This window comes from Halichoerus grypus, chromosome 1 (genome assembly GCF_964656455.1).
Source record: "Halichoerus grypus chromosome 1, mHalGry1.hap1.1, whole genome shotgun sequence".
NCBI classification, from domain to species: domain Eukaryota; kingdom Metazoa; phylum Chordata; class Mammalia; order Carnivora; family Phocidae; genus Halichoerus; species Halichoerus grypus.
This window is the reverse complement of record NC_135712.1, coordinates 193,378,267-193,391,851: the sequence shown is the minus strand read 5'-3', so window position 1 is coordinate 193,391,851 and position 13,585 is coordinate 193,378,267. Positions and strand designations below refer to the sequence as shown.

At 42.2% G+C, this 13,585-nt stretch overlaps 1 protein-coding gene across 14 annotated transcripts in view; it reads right to left on the bottom strand.

The window, feature by feature from the left end:
- The window catches only part of ERC2 (ELKS/RAB6-interacting/CAST family member 2), a 984,330-nt gene that overhangs the window by 170,448 nt on the left and 800,297 nt on the right, over window positions 1–13,585 (bottom strand). The gene's annotated exons all lie outside the window — the stretch shown is intronic.

The window sequence follows — 13,585 nt, the reverse complement described above, 5'->3', positions numbered from 1 at the left end:
CATTGACGGTTTAGATAGGAATATTCTAGCAAAAAAATAAGGTACAATTGATCATTTTAAATGGGTCTTCTCCTGTATAATTTATCTCTGTTTATTAACCACTATACAATCTAGCAATTGCTCCTGGCAATAAACTTCTCTTTTCCCTACCTAACTTGAGAAATAATGTATTTTTACATTCATTAAACTTCCTCTCAGTTCCTGGAGAAAAAGCAAAGTTAATGTTCCTTTTTATGCTAATGAAGAAGGCAAGTCTACAGCATGGGACACTAGGGCACCCACAAATGGGTTTCCAGGGGTCTAGCCATCCCTTGAAATTCAAAGCAGAATGTTGTGGGTATGTGTGTAGTGTATTTCTCTGGATGGAAGCCCTAGCTTTCATTATAAGGTTTTTGATCCCCAGAGTCACTGCTGTAGGAAAACTCCAGGCATAGAGCGATGCTATGATTTGCCAAAGTCACAAAACAAAACAAGTTTTCCCTAAAATGCAGCCCACAGCCCCTACTGACCGCTTCTAAATGGCTGTAAAATCACTTTCCTTGCAGAGCACTTTATTTCATTTTGCATTTAAAACCCAACAACATGTATACATTTAGTTTGTTTCAAATCCACTCATAGAGGGTTTTAAATTTTGAAGAAGAAAGAAAAAAAGAAAGCCACTGCCACCAAAATCTACCACGATTTTCTTAACAGTGAAATGTGGTCTAATGCAAATGACTTTTAGCAAATTAAATATATTAAAAAGTGGTAATTAATTATGATTGAAACAGACAGGAGTTGTAGGTTGAAAATATACACTGCCAATATCACTACTGTGCCTCGTCCACCACAGGATTAAAAAGGAGCTCCCAGATGTCCAGGGTTATTAAAAACCAGATGTTGAGATCGACGTCTTGTATGCTGGTGAATAAAGTAAAGAAATATGACAGTCCAATATAAACTTTGCTAACATTTAACATGGCAGAAATGTGGATAAATTCCTTTAGTGAACTTGGAATATTATGCATTTTTTTTCAGGTTTTTTGTTTCTAAAGTTGAAAGTTTTAAACAGAAAATAGAAAGGGAGGTGGTGGCCATTTCTGGTCTCTCTAATCTTCAAAGCTTAAACATGAATTGACCCTAATCACCAAGTGATCTGGGTCAGAGTGAGTGTCCGCTTGGGGAATAAAAAACAAAAATGCAGGAGCTAATCAGAGGGGGAGCTCCAAGTATTTCCAAACGTTCACAGCTGTCTAACTCCTGCACTGCTTACAACTTTGTATGCAAATATTAATTTGCTCAGCAATCTTACTGCACAGAAATGTAAATTTGGGGGCCAAAAAATAAGAAACAGATAAATGTCACTTGATCCTTAGCTTCATGCCAAGTTATTTAGAAATTCTTGGGACTTTCAAAATGCATCTATCAGGTCTGGGGGAGTCTGTTTCCTTGTTTTTCTGTTTCCAAGTCTACTTTGCAGTGGCTTTTCTGGATATTGCCTGGTGTTACCTCCCCTGTATGTCCTTCTTGAGTGATTGCTGTGCCAGGAGTCGCCAAAATATCTGGATGGGGAAGAAAGCCTCTACTCCATCCGTCATCCATAGGCTTTTTTTCCACAGCATCTGGGGATGGGAACATCCAAGGTGGGCTGAAGCCCAGAGCACAGTGACCACAAAACAGCAAATTTTGAAGAGTAGGGAGGCTTAGGTATCAAATAACCTCAGGATGAATCTATAGCTCCAGAGATTATATGAGGCCTTGATGGAAATCCTGCAGTCCCAGATGCTGGGACCTAATGGGGTTCTCAAAATACTAAGATAAACAAAATTCCTCACCAGATGGGCCACTCACAGGGCTATGCTGATGACAAGATCTAAGGGCAAAGGGATGAGGCATCACTGACAAGACAGGTGACTTCCTGTTGTTGGGGGGGGGGGTGGCGTTTGTTAGCCCCAGCAAAGAAGCTCTGGGAAGGAACTCTATAATATGGCATGATAAAAGGCCCAGTGTAAACTTTTAATTGGTCTTTATTTTCAAGTATTATCTATAGTCAGCTGGCAAGCCCCAGCTCATCACTGGATTTTTTTTTTTTTTTTTTTTTTTCAAAAACACCTGCAATTCTCTTTGAGTTAACAGCCAGGTTTTTTCTTGAAATTGGAGGACTAGGTTCCTAATGGGGACCTTACTATCACACCTGTCCTAGCTCAAAATGAGAGTGAAATGATGGAAGCATCACCGTCAAATCAGCCCACTGCCTTTGTGAGAATTCAGCTAGCTGTCTCTGTGAAAGTTCACCCTGGCTTCCGTGGGGGAAGGGATGCAAAGAGATTGTCCTGGTTATAACAGGGTCTGATATGGACAGTCACCAGACTTCCCCCTACCCCCACTTCAGTCCATACCTTCTCTGACACTTTCTGGAAACATCAAGGACTCTGCTAACTTTGGCTGCACAAGTCCTGGAAGCGGGACTATAGTATGGGATTTATGATGTGCCCTGTGTCTGGGTTCAACCAAAGCAGCTCCTCTTGGCATTTCCAACTGCAGGCTTGGCCAGAGTTGGGGAAAACAAACACACGTGCAAAGGAAAAAAAAAAAAAAAAACGGGTATGAATCTGGAAAACAGGGGCACCTAGCCTTGTCAGGGCACTAGTAAGTTTACCCTCAGGGTCAAGTCCAAATCTTCCCTCTGGAGACCTTCCATCCCTGCTTTTCACCTCCTCTGCCTCCTATAATGCTTAGCCTGCGGATGGATGTCTTTGTTCAGGTGATGAGGTCAGGAATGTCTGTAAACTCTTCCATGATCTGTATTAGTTACAGCCTGTGGGTCCATTTGCAGACAAGTTCCCCCCAAAGAAGAAGAAAGTCCTATCTAGGTTCAAATACTTTCTTTGTGCCCTGTTGAAATATAAATGTTAGCTTATTTCTGACCTGGGCTAGAAAAGATCCAGCAGGTATTAGCACCTGTGCAAGGTTAGAGAGCATGACAGCTTTCTGTGTTTCTTCACCGAGTCTCACCATTGCCCCATGACACAGGTGCTGGGAGGCTCTTTGTGCAGATATAGAAAGAAGGCTCAGGAAGAAAGATCAGGTAGCTCACCAAAGTACACCTGGCTAGGAGCTGTGGAGTCAGGGTTAAATTCCAGTCTATCTGACCACAAAGGTTTACCCTTCTGACATGTGAACTCCGAAGCCACAGAAAGAAGAGCTCATGTTGACCCTGAAGGCATTTGTCGGTTCTGCTTTTCTCAGCTCTGAAGTACTTTGGACTTTGCTCTGCCCTCTTTCCAAGCTGTTGAAGGTCCTCGTTGGAGTTGGATGGGACAACTTAGGTTTGGTCTCTCTGGCTCTTGGAAGAAAGAGAACCTCACATGCAAAAGGTACCTGCCCTTGTGTGGGCATATATCAGCAGCACCCCAACAAATTTCATGGTCCCTGAGGGAAAAGGCAGAGCCTTCACTCACTTCACACTGCCTCACAATGCCTCAGATGTGGGAATTTAACAAATTATTTCCAAATGAGTAAGTATATAGAATCAGTTCTTGCTTTTCTTGAATGACTCAACTCCTCTGAGACAGAAGGCTGCCTGGATTCCAGAGTTCCTTAGGGTTGCCAAGATTGTGTTTACTTGTTTCTCCCAAGAATGGCTCCCCCCTTTGCACTGCACCAGCCACTTCCCTGGTTTATTCTTCTAACCCTAGTTGGTGAAAGCTGAATGTCACTGGCTGAGGGGAAACTCGACAGGAGATGTTCATATTTTAAAAAAACACTGGGGTGTCTCTCAAGGAAGAGGTAGAGACTGGAAGCCTATGCAGTCTGGGTTGGTTCTTCTTAGGAAGTTTAACTCACAGGGCCTGAGGCCGGGCAATCATCTGAGTCCTTTGCCAAACCACTGAGAATATAACAGAGGTGTGTGTGTGGCGGTGGGGGGGGGGGGAGTGATTCTCCTTCACGTCTAATGAAGTATCTTCAGGAACTTTCTTGATTTTGGGGGGGGGGGCCTTCATCGTGGGGCAACTTGAAGAAAGTAGTTTTCTATTTCCTTTAAGCAAAAGTAATTCTGACAAACCAGTCCTTGGTGCATGGCACCAGATCTCTCAGCTGAAAGATGCAAGATACCCAGCTGTAGATGGAAATGCTGGAAGGCTCTACGTTGGCCAACAATGTTGTTTCAGAGCCCAAAGTCAACATCTGTTAAAAGCTGAGCCATTGCCAGATAGTCATAAAAAAGGGGTGAGGGTGGAGACAGGCTTTATATTTGCTCCCTCATCCATCAGTCATTAACACTTGGCTTTGTTAAATACAGTGAAAACTGTGTTTTTAACATGACTCTGGATCTGCCATTTTCTGGCTAGTGGGCAAACAAATCCCCTAGCCTCTTGACTCATCACTTCCTCAGCTGTCTCAAAAAGAAAATGGGATCATATCCTGACCCTGAAACTTCATAGGGTGCTGACTGAATTAAATTGGAGAATGTAAATTAAGCCACTTTGTAGATATTACAAACATATACAAATATAACTAGGCACACCACTCCTGTTGGTAGCATCTGATAGTTTGCTACTATTGTAACAAATTATCTGACATTGCACTGAGGCCAAAGGCAAAAGGGTATGTGTAAAAAGGACCCAATAGTGTATAAAATTTCATCCTTAGACATTTTAGCATCTCTGGGCTGTTCCCAGCTGGAGGTTATTCAGATCATTCATATAGAGACGCTGAACCAATTTTTAAAGAGCTATTACTGTGTACATAAGGTAGTTTCAGAATTGGTGTGTGAGCGGTGTATGTTGAAAAGATGTTTCCAGTTCTTTTCCCTGTGCTGCTCCGTTATCTTCAGGGTGCTGCAAGTGCCTGGTGTGGGTAAGTCAAACATGATCCTTATGACATCAGTTCAAAAAAAAAAAAAGAGGAGCAGTGGTGTTTAGCAACAGAAAATGGATCTCTCTGCTTTCAGATGTTTCAAGGCTGGCCACCCCCTTTCCACGGGGGAGCCGATGGGCTGCCTCTTAGACAAATGTGACTAGATTAAAGCGGCAAGTTGAAAAGGAATCAACCCTCCAATGTTGCCAAGATGAGTTACGTCTACTAGCTGGGGAGTGCAGGCTGTGTCTGAAAAACCCTTGTTGACTCAAAAGATACTGCAACAAATCTTTTAATGAAACCCTAATACTGCAAACAAGGTTTAAAACTAAGGAATCCGTAAAAGGGGAGACAAAACCTTGACCCAAAATAGAGTAAGACTGAAATCTTCAACAGGCTCAAAGCTTCTGTAAGGCAAAAATCCTTTTCTACCAGGAGGATCCTGCCGCATTAAGCAGCTCCGCCTTTTTCCCATGCATGAAGACCCTACCTGGCAGGGTTTATCAGACCCTGTCCTCATGTGCTTACATGTCAGGAATTAACATCACACCCAGATTAAAGAGCTTTGGTAACAACCTGCTCCCAGCGGCTGTCACCCCACCTCCCTTGCTCTCCTAGGGCTCGTGATGGTTGGGTGAGCTCGCCACTGCTGGTAGTGGAAGGAGAGTTAAACACTCCCCCAGCAACAGTTCAGACGTTTGTCCTCATTTCCCTCTTTACCTGTGGCCTCACAGAGAGCCCTGGCAGGGTCATTCCAGAGCTGCTGCTCTTAAAAACAAGCAAAAAAATAAACTGCCACCTTTGTTTCCCAATGGTGAGAAACCGCTCATTCCTTGTGTTTTAGTAGCTTTGGGGATTTTTAATAGTCTTTGAGGGATAAAGAAAAGTGACATCTGAGCTATCTTTCTATTTCATCTACTTTTAAAAATCTGTTTTTGTTTTTTTTTTAAATTTAAACACATCGTCTTCCAATCCACTTGTGATAAAAGGAGTATCAGCAAAGAGGCAAGTAATGACAAGAAAAAAAGAATTTGTAACGTGTGTGGTGGTGGATGTTAACTAAACGTATTCTGCTAATCATTTTGCAATATATACAGGTATCAAATTATTATATTATGTGCCTAAAACTAATATAATGCTACATGTGTTATATCTCAATTTTTAATTTCTAATTATCCTTTTTTCAAAAAAGGAAAGAGACAAATGGCTCACAAAATTTATTTCAAAATGCATCCCAGGATATCTTTGGCTCCGATTGTGAGAGGACCAGCCCAACAGTGGGAACAGCTGAAATCTCTGAACCCTTCTCCCATCCAATCAACATCAGCCCAACAGAAGACTTCTTCATGGGTTTTTTAAGTTGAAGCCTTCATCCCTACATGAAGCCAAAACCCAAGGCCTCATCCAAGAAGTGGGCCATGAAATTAGGTTTGCAGTGTAAAAAACCTGATCGTTTCTTACTCAGGCCAGCTTCAGAGATACTAGCTTGGATGGGAAACTGATATTAAAAACTGAAGATGTGTAACTTTTCTTATTAGGTTACTGTCATAGGGGACTCAAAATTTCTGCTTTTCTCTATTGTTTTGTAACTATACCTTAGTAAGCTCTGATACATGGTAGTTAATTTTTCTTCTATGTAGGAAACATGAAAACGTATTTACACACACACGTATATATGTATATATAATGTATATTCAAACATGTACTCAGGGGAAGTTAAGGAGAGAAATTTCCAGTTAAACATGATCTTGAGAAATTCTTCCATATGTGGAAAAGTCCTCAGTTCGTCTGACATATAGCGATACATACATATACACACACAGGACACTATGTATACATTTATCCCACATTCATTTAACCTCAAAACATAAAATAAATTCTTTTTTTTTTCCTCACTAAGCAAAAGCTAGGAATAACAACTCTATATACAGAATCCATCTTCAGAGGGCAATGGAGCAAGTTAAACCCCTTGTCTGTTTGTTAGAATTCAAAGGGCTGCACTTCGGCTAATCTGTTGGTGAAAGTACAAGGCAAGCAGGGCATCAGTCACAAGCCCTGTCCACCGTTTCGGAGAGGGGCTGTGGGCAAGTGGGGAATCCAAGGGCCCCGAGTGGGCTTTCTGAGAAGTAACAGGGCCTGGGGAGGGGTTGCTGTGACAGCTTCATTCTCCTGGTGGACAGGGAGACTCGACCAACTCCTTGTTGACCAGACATAAAATGCAGGCCTCTGGGAGAAGGAGGAGGGGGAGGAGGAGAGCAGGAGACTTTGACCTCACAGATCTGGGGTAAGAAACACCTGGAGTTTGGAAATGTTGTCACTGGCCTCTGGCCACCACCTCAATGAGGAACTAATTGTAGGGGTGGCTAGACATTCCCCTGCTATGGGAAGGCTCTGCAGGACACTGACTAATTCTATCTGAGAGCAGGTACCTAAGGCTCAGGTGTGTGTAGCATGGACAGAGGTGGGAGGGCAAGAGGGTAAGAACCCCATTTTTATTTTGAGCTAACTCTACTTATGGCTTTTTTGTCTGTAAGAAGAGGGAAGAGGGGAGATGTTTGGGGACCAGAAATCTCAAAACTAAGGTAGCAAGGGTTGTAACCTCTGTGAAGCAGAGCATAGGTGACAGTCAACATCGGTGGGATCACTGAGATCATTTCGTGATGTCTTAAAATACAATCGTATATCTGTCCCATAGACATTGCTCAAAAAGAAGGCCATATGTAGGTTCTTTAGTGACCAAGTTATTTGATGGCTTATGGGAAAATGACATGTGTCTCAAGTAAAATTCAATGGGCATTTTCAGCAGAAAGTCAAAGTGGACATTCAGTGCTCTGAAATGTATCTAGTCATACAAACTCCAGTCTTAGCTGAGAGCCAACATGTGCCAGGACCACACAGTAACCAGGAGCAACAGAGAAAAACCAAAGTTCACTATTTGCATCTGCAGACAAATTCTGGAAATTGCCAAGTGGAGTGAGCAACATTAGGACTAAGGCAATCAAGTTTCTGGGAATAGATTAACAGAGTAGACACCCTAAAGTTAAGGATGCAAAATGGAAAACCCAGCTTCTCCCACAGTAAGGTCACTACCTTAAAGTACGCCCCAAGCCCTGGCAGATCTGAGACCAGCTCCTGGCCCAAGGAAGCACTCTCTGCTTTGCTCTGGGATCCTGGCTTGTCCCAGGCCCTGGATGTGCAGACACTCATATGTCAGTGAGCAAGGGGCTATGGGTCCTGGCAGTCCACTGCTACGGGCCCTCTATAACCCAGAGCAATGCCCCTCCCTCTCTGTACCATGCTTTCCACTGCTTGAGGACCTCATTCTGGTAATTCCACGGCAGTGGGAGAATTGCAGGAAGCTGCATTTCCACTGGCACAGGTTCAGCAAGAATAAAGAGTAAAGGGGAACAGGTGAAATGGGAAGAAATGAAAGGATAAAGTCACATAACAGAAGAACATAAATAAAGACAATGGGAACTGGGGGAAATGGAAAGATAAACTGAGGAGATGACTTTTTTTTTTTTCAAATTTGGAAAATACTTCAAAATAGGATAAAATTTACTATAATTTGGTGGGAAAGGGGACAGCACATGTGTACTCTAGAAAAAAGTTGATATTATAGCCATGCAACCATATTTAATACACGTGGTTGTATAAATACGTCCATACTGACGTCCAAAGAGGCTTGCCACCAATGTACAGCACTCAGAGACTCGGGACCTCAACTTGGGTCTGTCGATTTTCAGGTGTGTGACTCTGAATAATTAACATCTCCGAGCTCCAGTTTCTTTACATGTACAATGGGGATACTTCCATCTGCCCATCCTATTTCCCAAAGGTACTTAGGGAAAAACTCCTTCAACAGACATTTATCGAGTGCCTACTATGGGCCAGACAGGTGTGAATATACTTTGCGATATGGAACAGAGTATGAATAGAACATAAATTTCAGCCAACTTTTACCATAATAATTTAGTAAGTGTTATGCTTCCATGCTCCTGGACTCTGTAGCCCTCCTTTAGAAGTAGGATTTCTGTAAGTAAAGTGTGAAATTTAAATTTTAAATGGGATCTGAAAGTCTTCGAATTAATCAAAAGTCCTTGAGCTTCTCAACTCCTGTGAGTGAGCAGTTCCATTCAGAAACGAGGGAGAGAGAAGAGAAGCAAATTCTGGGCTTGTAAAGTGGCCATATATTCTGAGGTTTCCGGACAAAAAAATGTTTAGGATTTTGCCATTTAGGCCCCGACAAATTAGAATCAGAGTGGCAGATGCTTTAACAAATGGAAGCACATTTTGCACAAAAAAGCAGTGAGATCTAGGTCCTTAAAGACCCAAAGTCCACCCTAAGACCCAGGCACAGGAATGAGAGTCTTGGATGCTCAAGGGCAGCCTGAACGAGGCCTGGCATTTTGAGTTGGCTGGAGTGTGGAGTTCACTCCGATGCTATGCTTTTCTTCGTATCTGGAAGCCATTAGGAGATTAATAAAATACGATTTTTCCTGGGACCATAAAAATCATATGATGCCTGGAAAATAGTAAAAAGACTTGACATAATTGATATGGCAAAGAAAGATGCTCCTTTGACAAAATAACAGATACCAGTGAGAGGTACAGAGGGCATTTGGGAGAAGTCGAGTTTCCACTTAGCTTTTCTAAATTCAATCTTGGTCACTTCACTGAGAATAAAATCACAAGTGTGGTTCCAGCATATTCCATTTATTCTTTGGTCTTTGTTGTTCCTCAAAGCTTATCAGCAGCTTGTGTCCTGGGAACCATTTGTCGTCTCGCTTTGGAAATATCTGTGCCCACCTCTTGGTTTGAAAAATTTCCTAAGGTATTATTACTAGGATTTGTCTGAATGACCTACTTGGACATTTCAATGGCTATGGCCATCATGGGGTCGTAGGCCTCCAAGTACCACACCTGCTCCTTTCTCAGGTAAGGGTCTAGGCTGTTGGACTGCCACATCTTACTGACTTCTCTTATGTGTTCTCCAAATTGTCCCTTCCCCTCATCACATTCATTCTCAATTTCTGAGGGGCTGTGCATTTACGATTATCCTTGCTTTCCTGGGTCCTTAGCCTTATAATGGTTTCCTTAGTTCAGATTACTGGATTTTTGGTGGGATAACTCATTCTCAGACATTATAGCCTTTAAAAAGGTATCCCAAGAAATGAATGAAAGAGGCATTCTCATTTTCTGCTATACGGGGCATAGCAGAAATTGCCTCAAATCTCCACCTTCTGATGACAAACACTGCTGGAAACTGGATCAGCTATGTTTTAAACCGGGTAGTCTCTTTCTTCACCTGATACTCTGAGAACAGTATTTCTCAGAGCACAGATGTTACTAGAAAAGAAAAGAAAAAAAAAAAGATTCTATGATCAAATAAGTCTGGGAAATGCTGGATTAAATAAAATTGGAGAGCTTTCTTTCTTATATGATTTTTTAGATCCTTTGATCTGTTAATTGCACCAAGACTCTCTAAGATTGAGTTATGATATGCAGCATTTTCCCCAAATTCTTTACTCACTGAATCTTTGTCTCAAAACTTTCCTCCTGGGACTAATGTTCCAAAAGTTACTTTGGGAAATGCTTGTCTAGACTTATAACCCTTGGATTCAGTTTCTCCTGAGGAGAAAGCAGAATCATAGTGAAGGAGAAAGGGACAGGGAAGAAATGGAAAAAGAATCTAATTCTGCAAGTGCCCAGCAATACTTAAATTGAATTTCCTAAGGAAAAACGAATTTCTCTGGAAAAGTAGCAAAGTGACTAGTTTTCTTATATTTCTTTATTTTCATGTGTTCTGATCTTTTAATAAAGATCAAGAGACAATGGCAACATTTTGTAGTCCCTCTTCCAGAAGATATTGTTGGTCAACCCTCAGGCCATAGGAAAAGTCAGGGCTGGAAGGAAATCAGGAATCCCTTGGAAGAGACCCCTCCCCTTTAAGTCAGTTCAGTTAACACAGGTACATTATGGGCATTTAGTTTAAATCCCATCCAAATCAGGCCATTGTTCAGAGTCTTAAGCTGTCTCCATAAGGCTGTCACTTTCTCCTGAGAAGTAGCTCCACTCTATACATATTAGAATATATGCTTGCACTATTATATAGAGAGTTTGTAAACATTTGGGAAAGACTTCCCAGCCTTCTGATGACTGTGACATTCTGGAACTTAGTTTTATAACAACCCATATATTAGCATATGAGCTGTTGGTGATTATAACGGAGGGTATGGTTATCCTAGACCTGAGATTCCTAGTCAAAAAGGTCACCAGCCCAGAGGATCTTGTCGTTTCCATAACTGGAGTCAACCTACTCATGCAGGTCTTCTTAGTCAATTCTCTTTTCTCTAATTGAAAGAGTGTAGCAAGGAAGCCTTATAGCTTTGCTGACTCCAGTTTAAAACTGCAAAGTTAGGGGCACCTGGGTGTCTCAGTCGTTAAGCGTCTGCCTTCAGTTCAGGTCATGATCCTGGAGTCCTGGGATCGAGCCCCACATTGGGCTCCCTGCCCAGTGGGAGCCTGCTTCTCCCTCTCCCACTTTCCCTGCTTGGGTTCCCTGTCTAGCTGTCTCTCTGTCAAATAAATAAATAAAATCTTAAAAAAAAAATGCAAAGTTATCCTTCTGGTCAAGGGTATGTCACTTTCAAGGTGAACTCCACTGTAGAGTGAGTTCCTAAGTCATGGGCCCCTAGTTAAGTCATAACTATCTTTTCAATTCATGTTCTGATTGACATGATCCAGAAAAAAACTGAATGACACCTGGATTTTTGTCTTCAGACTAGAGAGCAAACTCCCTGAAGGCAGGGGTTCTGTCTTGTCCATCATGTTCTTTCCCAAGGCCAGGGTAGTAGTTGGCATAGAATATGTGCTCCAAATATTAGCTGAGTGAGCAAATAACCAGAAGCAGGACTCAGGTCAGTCCACCACCACCCCTCCCAGGGCCTAAATTTCTCACTTGTAGAAGAGGATGAGGTTATCTGCCTCTATGTCAATGGGTTACTTAGAGTGGTCACTGAGATGAAGGATGGGAAAGTGGAAGACCATTACCATCCCCCTAAGAGTAGCAATGACAAAGGTGTATCAGAAGTCCCGATGACACATCTTAGCCAGATACTTCTCAAGGGATGCTAACTCTTCTGGGAAGGGCATTGCCTTTGAGCAATGATTTCTGCCCTATGACAACCTCTAGTGTTGGCAGACAAACATAAGAGGGTCAACCAAGCCAGCAAGACCTCTATTTTGTATTTAATAATGATCTCTGGAAAAGTAGCAGGAGACTAGCTTTTGTGAGAAATATCATTCACCAGGCAGATAAATTTGATCTGGTGTCCAGTTTCTAGCAGGACATATTAGCATATGTGTCTCTGCCATGAAACAAACCTGTGTGTTATCTCAGAAGGTCCTTGTGTGAATCCCTCGCCCAGTTGGGCTCCAAATCCTTCTTTCTGCCTCTGTAGGGCTCTCTGCTCCTATCTCTCTGGGAGAAAGCCCAGGGTGGCCTTCTAGCACCAATAAAACCTCACATTTACCCTTCCTGGGAGAAGGTCAAGGAGCAAAGGGCAGTGTGCCAAAAGGCAGGGACCAAGACCAAGAATGAAGATGTTTCGTTAGTAGGATGCCAGGTACACTAGGATGGGTGAGTGCAGGGGAGGTGGTGGTAATGGCAAGGGATGAGATTTGAAAAAATAAAGCGAAATCAAAGCAAAACCACAGGCATAAAGATAATGACATGAAATTTATCTCTCTCTACTTTGCTCATTACCAAATTAAGAACCATTTTGAAAGCTAATAACATGAACTGGTGCCTTTCTGTACCTGGCTTCAGAAAACTAGATGTCCTATATGAACACCTGCTGTCTTGGGGTCTCTGAGGGCAAATGCTTCCCAATACAAGGTAGGGCAAAGCTGGGTGTCAGGGGTAGGAGGCTTCTGGGTTGGAGCTACTTCACTGTAGAGCTCCAGGGAGCATTTCTTATGTTGCATTCTATATAAATGGCTCCCCCTGGAGTTGTACTCCTGATAAAACATCTTGGAGACTTGCAATCTTAACTTCTCCTTTGGGATACTAGTGACATGAGGTGCATAGGAAACAGAGCCATCTGAAAAACATCTTGGAGAATAATAAGCACCTCCTCTTCCAACAAACAGTTAAACCTCTCTTTACACAGGTAATTCCAGTAAGCCTGCCCCCTCACATACCCAGAAGTATACAACAAAGGCATTCACACTTATCCAGACGATTCTATTCCATTACCTATGGCCCCATCCCTCTGAAATTTATTGTATAAGTTATACTAGGATCACACACACAAGAAGCTCATAGTACAATAAAGGAGGAAATACTGCTAACATTGACTATATTAACCTGCTAGTTTGCATTTAGTTTCATAATTTCTATGATGTTCACCCTCAGGAGTTTTAATCCTATGCACTGTCAATAGTTTTTATATTTGGTGGGTGAATGCAAATATCATTGAGGACCACAAGAGATTTTTGTTTTTGTCAATCCATCTTTTCACTTGCTTCACTTAGTCAAGGGAGAAGATAGGGTCCAAATCAAATAAACCAGACCCCTTGACTTCACCAGATAAAATGCAAGCAAAACTGATTTCCCTTCATGTTGTTTTAGCCCACCATTAATTTGCATCACTAAGGAATTTTCTAGGAAAGTGCTCAGCAAACTCAAGGCTCCTCTGGTTGCCAAGCTCATGGAAACAAAGTGCTTTCTCTTAAAGCTCTG